The sequence below is a fragment of the Mobula hypostoma genome, chromosome 11 (genome assembly GCF_963921235.1).
Source record: "Mobula hypostoma chromosome 11, sMobHyp1.1, whole genome shotgun sequence".
Classification (NCBI taxonomy): Eukaryota; Metazoa; Chordata; class Chondrichthyes; order Myliobatiformes; family Myliobatidae; genus Mobula; species Mobula hypostoma.
The window spans coordinates 75,784,886-75,794,035 of NC_086107.1; positions in this window are offsets into that span (position 1 = coordinate 75,784,886).

Here is a 9,150-nt window from a genome sequence, read left to right on the forward strand (position 1 = left end):
GAGATGCGTTTAAGAGCAGAGTTGATAATGGAGGAAGGGAAGCCCCTTTCTTTAAAAAATGAAGACATCTCCCTCGTCCTAGAATGAAAAGCCTCATCCTGAGAGCAGATGCAGCGGAGACGGAGGAATTGCGAGAAGGGGATGGCGTTTTTGCAAGAGACAGGGTGAGAAGAGGAATAGTCCAGATAGCTGTGAGAGTCAGTAGGCTTATAGTAGACATCAGTGGATAAGCTGTCTCCAGAGACAGAGACAGAAAGATCTAGAAAGGGGAGGGAGGTGTCGGAAATGGACCAGGTAAACTTGAGGGCAGGGTGAAAGTTGGAGGCAAAGTTAATAAAGTCAACGAGTTCTGCATGCGTGCAGGAAGCAGCGCCAATGTAGTCGTCGATGTAGCGAAGGAAAAGTGGGGTCAGATACCAGAATAGGCACGGAACATAGATTGTTCCACAAAGCCAACAAAAAGGCAGGCATAGCTAGGACCCATACGGGTGCCCATAGCTACACCTTTAGTTTGGAGGAAATGGGAGGAGCAAAAGGAGAAATTATTAAGAGTAAGGACTAATTCTACTAGACGGAGCAGAGTGGTGGTAGAGGGGAACTGATTAGGTCTGGAATCCAAAAAGAAGCGTAGAGCTTTGAGACCTTCCTGATGGGGGATGGAAGTATATAAGGACTGGACATCCATGGTGAAAATAAAGCGGTGGGGGCCAGGGAACTTAAAATCATCGAAAAGTATTAGTCTCCTGGTCAATGGAAGGATGTCACTGTTGGATGAAGTTCAGGTTAACTAGACATAGAATGAGCAGGTTATCTTATAAGGTTAATTGGGCTGAGCTTGTGTCTGCTGAAGTTCAGAAGAGTGAAAGATAAAAGAAAGTAACATTCTGAGGGATCTTGATAAGCTGGATGTTGAGAGGATGTTTTCACAAGTGGGAAACTAAAGGGTCACCATTTAAACAGGGGCTCCTACTTAAGGCAGATAAGGTCATGAGTCTTTGGAACTCTTTCTGAAAAGGTAGCAGAAGCAGTCTTCCAATATTTTTGACTGATAAATTCTTGGTAAACTTGTGGGTTACTGAGGTTGGTGAGAGCCTGTCAGGGAACAGTCAGACTAGTCTGATCTTATTGAGTGTCAGAGCAGTCATAGATACTGCTCCTGCACCTGATTTTGTATGTATACTCGTACATAAATATTTCTAGTTCCCACGAGCAGGTTAGGGGCTGGTTGGTGAGGGAATTACCCCCGATACCCCTAACCACAGCGCATTAGCAGTGTGTTGGAATTTTCCACAGATGCCTGAATGGACAACTCCATCTATTCAAAAAGGTTGATATCATTCAGGACAAAGTAGTCTGCTTGACTGGCACCCTGTGACCACCCTTAAGACTCTTAATCTCTCCAATTTCCCATTCCCTCCACAACTCATTTTGAACCCTCATCAGGTTAGCCTCTAGTTTGTGGAGAAACTACAGAATTTCCCAATGATTATTTCTAACTACTCAGCAGGATTAGGGTCACAAGACTGCAGATGCTGGAATCTGGAGCAACAAGCAACATTCTTTGGTATTTAAACTTGTGAAGACTTGTACATCAACAAGATGTGCTACACTTCTCGTCAAAACTAGTTTTCCCAATTATTTACAAATCAGCAAGCTTACTATTGTCTTTCTGCACTTCTTGTACATCTCCTTATTTTAAATGTGGTTCTGGACTTGTGGCAATAATCTGTACTCTTAATCTTGGTCCATGTATGTTGTTAGTGGAATGTTGATTGGGCTTGCCTGGTGGGCTGGATGTACGAAATATAATATACTTTCTTGGCAAGTAGGATGAAAAGAACTAGGTCAACACAACTAAAAACAGCAAATTTAAAATGTTGGAAAAAATGAGGTGGTCAGGGAGCAAGAGAAAGTGATAATGAGGACTCATTAAAACTGAGAAAGAGAAAAGTTAGTGTAAGTAGCCCAGTAGTTATGATTTTTGTTTATTGTTAAAGGGTTGTTGACTCAAAATGTTGGTTTCTCTTTCCATAAATGCTTTCTGGTGTAGTATGGTGTACAATGAAGAAGGTTATCTAAACTACAATAGGATTTAAATCAACTGGGAACATTGGAAGGCTAGTGGCAGATGGAATTTTGCTTTAACTTCAAGATAATGCATTTCTACAAGTTAAGACAGAACAGGGCTTAAACAGTAAACAGCAGTACCCTGGGGAGAATTGTAGACCAGAGAGACCAAGGGGTACACATACATAGTTCACAGAAAGTGGTGACATGGGTAGGTGGTTGTGAAGAAGGCACGTGACATGTTGCCTTCAGATAAATCACTGACTACAAGAACTTATGAGGAGCTGAAGACACATCCGGAGCATTGTGAACATCCACAGCAGATGCCATCTTATTGGCTCTTCACACAACACTGGAACATCTAGACAGCAAAGATGCATAAATCAGAATGTTCTTTATCAACTACAGCTCGGCAGTCAATACTATTATCCCTTCAGAACTAATTATTAAGCTTCAAGACTTTGGCCTCAAGGCCACCACAATTGTATCCTCAATTTCCTCACTTGCAGACTCTAGTCAGTTCATGATCTCCATCAGCACAGGTGTACCAAAGGCTGTGTGCTTACCCCCCTGCTCTACTCACTTTACAGTTGTGACTGTGTGGCTAAGTACAGTTCCAATGTCATATTCAAGTTTGCTGATAACACTGCTATCATGGGCCAAGTTAAAGGTGATGATGAATCAGCATATAGGATGGAGACTGAAAATCTGGCCGAGTGGTCCCACTACAACAACTTCTTGATCAAAGTCAGCGAGACCAAGGAATTGATTATTGACTTCAGGAGGAGGAAACCAGAGGTCCATGAGCCAATCCTCATTAGGGAATCAGAGGTGGAGATGAACAGCAACTTTAAGTTCCTTGGTGTTATAATTTCAGAGGACCTGACCTGGACCCAGCACGCAAGTGTAATTATGAAGAAAGCACAGCAGCGCCTCTACTTCCTCAGGACTTTGCGGAGATTTGGCATAGCATCTAAAACTTTGACAAGCTTCTGTAGATGTGTGGTGGAGAGTATATTGACTGACTGCATCACAGCCTGATATGGAAACACCAATGCCCTTGAATGAAAACTCCTACAAAAAGTAGTGGATATAGCCCAATCCATCACAGGTAAAGCCCTTCTAATCATTGAGCACATCTACGTGAATTGCTGTCGCAGGAAAGCAGCACCCAGGACATGTTTTCTTCTTGCTGCTGCCATCAGGAAGAAGGCACAAGAGTCTTAGGGTGCACACCACCAGGTTTAGGAAAAGTTACTAACCCTCAACCATCGGGCTCTTAAACAAAGGGGATATCTTCACTCAACTTATCTTAGAAATGTTCCCACAACCTATGGACTCACTTTCAAGGACTCTTCATCTCATGTTCTCAATATTTATTGTTTATTTATTTATATTAATGTCTCTTCCTTTTGTGCTTGCACAGTTTGTTGACTCTGCACTCTGGTTGAAAGCTGTAGTTTGGAGGTTGTTCGTTGATTCTGTTATAGTTATTATTTTATAGATCTGTTGAGTACACCCACAAGAAAATGAATCTCTGGGTTGTATATGGTGACATATATGTACTCTGATAATAAAATTTACTTTAAACTTTTTGTATGTGCACACTTTGTTGTCTTTTGCACACGGGTTTCACAGCCACAGAAAGCTGGTGCAGTCTTTCGTTGATTCTATTATGGTTATTGGATTTGAGTATGCCCACAAGAAAATGAATCTCAGGGTTGTATATGGATAATAAATTTACTTTGAACTCCGTGAGTAATACTGGTTGCCATATTATAGGAAGGATGAGATTAAGCAAAAGAGGGTGCAGAAAAGATTTACGAAGATTTTGCACTAACTGGAGGGCTTCAGAAGTGAGAAGAGACCAGAGAGGCAGGGACTTGTTTTCCCCAAAGTATCGAAGGCTGAGAGGTGAACTCGTAGAGGTTTATAAAATATCATATTGACTCCATCAGTCTTTTTTCCCAGAGTTGGGGAGTCTAAAACCAGAGGGCATAGACTCAAATGGGACCCGAGGGACAGTTTTTTCACACAAGGTGGTAGGTATATGGAAAGGGTTGCTAGTGGAAGTGGTTGAATCAGGTATGATTACAATGTTTAAAAGAGCACATGGTTTACAGAGGGATATGGACCAAAGCCATGTAAATGAGACTAGATCAGGAAGGCACATTGGTTGGCATGGATGGGTTAGGCTGTAGGGCTTGATTCAATGCTGTATAACGAAGAGCATTTTCAATATTTGTTTCAGATTTTGAACATCTGCAGCTTTTTATTTGCCTCCATTCTGCTTCTGTCCTGCGACTCTGTCTGCCTGGCTTCAGAAATGGATGCACTCCATTCAAAATCTTTTATGTTCTACAGTACTCTTATAAGACCATAAGACAAAGGAGCAGAAGTCAGCCATTCAGCCCATTGAGTCTGCTCCGCCATTTTATCATGAGCTGATTCATTCTCCCATTTAGTCCCACTCCCCCGCCTTCTCACCATAATCTTTGATGCCCTGGCTGCTCAGATACATATTAATCTCTGCCTTAAATACACCCAATGACCTGGCCTCCACTGCCACCCATGGCAACAAATTCCATAGATTCACCACCTTCTGGCTAAAAAAATTTCTTCGCATTTCTGTTCTGAGTGGGAGCCCTTCAATCCTTAAATCATGCCCTCTTGTACTAGACTCCCCCATCATGGGAAACAACCACTCTGTCCATGCCTTTCAACATTCGAAATGTTTCTATGAGGTCTCCCCTCATTCTTCTAAACTCCAAGGAATACAGTCCTAGAGCGGACAAACGTTCCTCATATGTTAACCCTCTCATTCCCAGAATCATTCTAGTGAATCTTCTCTGTACTCTCTCCAATGTCAGCACATCCTTTCCTAAATAAGGAGACCAAAACTCTCCAGCGCCTTATAGAGCCTCAACATCACATCCCTGCTCCTATATTCTATTCCTCTAGAAATGAATGCCAACATTGCGTTTGCCACCTTCACCACCAACTCAACCTGGAGGTTAACCTTAACGGTATCCTGTACGGCGACTCCCAAGTCCTGTTGCACCTCAGAACTTTGAATTCTCTCCCCATTTAAATAATAGTCTGCCCATTTATTTCTTCTGCCAAAATGCATAACCATACACTTTCCAACATTGTATTTCATTTGCCACTTCTTTGCCCATTCTTCGAACCTATCCAAATCTCTCTGCAGACTCTCCGTTTCCTCAGCACTACCGGCCCCTCCACCTATCTTCGTATCATCAGCAAACTTAGCCACAAAGCCATCTATTCCATAATCCAAATCGTTGATGTACAATGTAAAAAGAAGCAGCCACAACACGGACCTCTGTGGAACACCACTGGTAACCGGCAGCCAACCAGAATAGGATCCCTTTATTCCCACTCTCTGTTTCCTGCCAATCAGCCAACGCTCTATCCACGTATGTAACTGTCCCGTAATTCCATGGGCTCTTATCTTGTTAAGTAGCCTCATGTGTGGCACCTTGTCAAAGGCCTTCTGAAAATCCAAATATACAACATCCACTACATCTCCCTTGTCTAGCCTACTTGTAATTTCCTCAAAAAATTGTAATAGGTTTGTCAGGCAGGATTTTCCTTTAAGGAATCCATGCTGAGTTCTGCCTATCTTGTCATATGCCTCCAGGTACTCTGTAACCTCATCCTTGTCAATCGATTCCAACAACTTCCCAACCACCGATGTCAAGCTAATGGGTATATAATTTCCTTTTTGCTTCCTTGCCCCCTTCTTAAATAGCAGAGTGACATTTGCAATCTTCCAGTCCTCCAGAATCATGCCAGAATCTGGACTTCTGAAAGATCATCGCTAATGCCTCTGCAATCTCCACAGCTACTTCCTTCAGAGCACGAGGGTGCATTCCATCTGGTCCGGGAGATTTATCTACCTTTAGACTATTCAGCTTCCTGAGTACTTTCTCTGTCGTAATTGTGACTGCGCACACTTCTCTTCCCTGCCACCCTTGAGTGTCTGGTATACTGCTGATGTCTTCCTCAGTGAAGAGTGATGCAAGAGACTCATTCAGTTCCTCTGCCTTCTCCTTATCTCCCATTACAATTTTTCCAGCATTATTTTCTATCGGTCCTATATCTACTCTCACCTGTCTTTTACTCTTTATATACTTGAAAAAGCTTTTAGTATCCTCTTTGATATTATTTGCTAGCTTCCTTTCATAATTAATCTTTTCCCTCTTAATGACCTTCTTAGTTCTCTTTTGTAAGCTTTTAAAAACTTCCCAATCCTCCCCACTAATTCCCACTATTTTTTGCTTCCTTGTATGCCCTCTCCTTTGCTTTAACTTTGGCTTTGACTTGTTTTGTCAGCCACGGTTGCATCCTTTTTCCATTTGAAAATTTCTTCTTTTTTGGAATATACCTGTCTTGCACCTTCCTCACTTCTCACATAAACTCTAGCCACTGCTGCTCTGCCGTCCTTCCCGCCAGTGTCCCTTTCCAGTCAACTTTGACCAGTTCTTCTCTCATGCCACTATAATTTCCTTTACTCCACTGAAATACCGACACATCAGATTTCAGCTTCTCTTTTTCAAATTTCACAGTGAACTCAATCATGTTATGATTACTGCCTCCTAAGGGTTCCTTCACCTCAATCTCTCTAATCACCTCCGGTTCATTACACAATACCCAATCCAGTACAGCCGATCCCCTAGTGGGCTCAACAACAAGCTGTTCTAAAAAGCCATTTCGCAGACATTCTACAAATTCTCTCTCTTGAGATCCAGTGCCGATCTGCTTTTCCCAACCCACTGGCATGTTAAAATCCCCCACTATTATCATAACACTGGCCTTCTGACAAGCCTTTTCTATTTCCTGTTGTAATTTGTAGTCCACATCACTGCAGCTGTTTAGAGGCCTATAAATAACTGCCATCAGGGTCCTTTTACCCCTGCAATTTCTTAGCTCAACCCATAAAGATACTGCACCTTCCGATCCTATATCACCTCTTTCTAATGATTTAATATCATTTCTTACCAATAAAGCCACTCCTCCCCCTCTGCCTACCTTCCTATCCTTCCGATACACCGTGTATCCTTGGACGTTCAGCTCCCAGAGACATGCATCCTTTAGCCAGGTCTCAGTGATGGCCACAATATCATACCTGCCAATCTGTAGCTGTACGACAAGATCATCCACTTTATTCCTTATGCTGCATGCATTTAAGTATAACACCTTAAGACCATATTTCTGATACTAGTACAGAAAATTCAGTAAAGATTACAATGTATTATCTTTGCATTTGAAGGCCGTTATAGCTTGTTTTTCATTATTTCTTTGAGTCAAGTGGCAACTTTCTTGACGTGAAACCGACATTATGCAAAATAGCCAGTGATTCTGTGGATTTCCATGTCCTGCTTTAAACACAGTAGCTATTGGCACTGGCACTGCTCATTTACATAATATATTGGTATATGTACTTAATAGTGTTTCTGATGTCACTATGTCGTCGTCGTCGTGGCTATCCCTCGGGGTCGAGGATGATGGTCTTCATTCTGAAGAAGTGGCCCACAGAGTGAAGACTCCTGTGCGTGTATTTGTTTAACGTGTACTTGATGTTGCACTCCAACAAGCACGCGATACTTCACAAATCAACCAAATGATTCCAATGGCATGGAAACCACGACATTTGAGCTGATGGATTTATTGCAGCCTCCATCCGCCTTCACAGCCGTTGAGTTCGAAGTAATTTCATTCGCCTGTTCCACCGTTGAGATCTTGGTTGGATTGTTCTTTGTCAGGGATCTCACCCTCGACCTTACCGCCATGGGTGACCCTACCAGGAGCATAGCTCCAGACGGCATTGCTCTCGGGATCACAAGATCACACAAGCCTCTCCACCACGACAAGGTGACAATCCACGGAGAAGTCACTCTATCAGCACTACTTGAATGCAATCCACGCCAACCATGGGCTTTTCCTCTGTCTGTCTAGGAAGGTTATCAACTTCTTCCCCAGTCTCATCAAACTAATCATATTAGTTGCCCTTGAAAACGAAAGTAAGTATTCGAATATTTGTTTTCTTTTGCAGCTAAATGCCCCGTGGGCTTTTAAATTTGCCATATGTATAATCTTCATTAAATTGGCTCTCCGATCACACTGTCCCACTCTGTATTCAGTCTGGACCTGACCGTACCTGCTCTGGATTTCACGGTCCCTGCTCTGGCTTCACTCCGTTCCTCACTGTACCTGCTCCGGATGCTCGACACCGGACCGTCTCCTCTGTAATCCGGCACTGGGTCCAGCCGCTTCCTGAATTCCCGAGAGCCCTCGCCGAGTGTTGTTGGTGTTGCCAGGCGACGGCCAGGGAAAGTGCGGGTTCGAGGGAGCCCAGGGGAGAACGCCTGTGAATGTTTGGAAGCTCGGATGGGGAAGAAGGGTGAATGGAAGAGGGAGCGAACAAGCAAAGGGTGAGAGAAGAGAAGGGGTGGGACGGAAAAGGGAGTGAGAGGAGGGAGGAGTAGGAGAGGAAGAGAAGGGAGAGTGTGTGTGGGGAGTGGGAGAGGCAGCAACGTCTGAGATTCCAGTCGGTGAGCGGGGTAGGACGAGGGGAAAGGTAGTGGGAAGAACCGGGGTCGACCAGTGTTGGGGGTGAGTCAAGCCACGGGAGCCGAGAGATCCAGCCACCGAGGTTCGAGGCAGCGACTCCCTGCGGAGGGAGAATCACTGGAGTCAGAGCCCTGGACAGGTATCAGACCCACTCGTTCGCTGGATGACTAAATGCGGAATGTGCTTGGTGTGAGAGTGAGGTCGACCGGCAGTATGTGTGCGTACACGCTCAGGGATTGGCTGCTCAAGGAAGATGCAGAGAGTCCTCAGACCACACTCGTGTGAGATGGAGTGTGTAGGAAGCTCACAGTAGGAACTCAGAACTGGGCATTTGCAGAGAAAACATCAGAGGTAAAAGGGAAAGGACTGGAAGAAGGGAGGCGGAAAGGAATCAAAGTAGAGAGAAATAAGGCCAATGGGACACCAGCGTCTGAAAGGACAGCTTTGCCTGGGCTGTCCTGCTTGTGGATATTGAGGAGAAGGTAGATG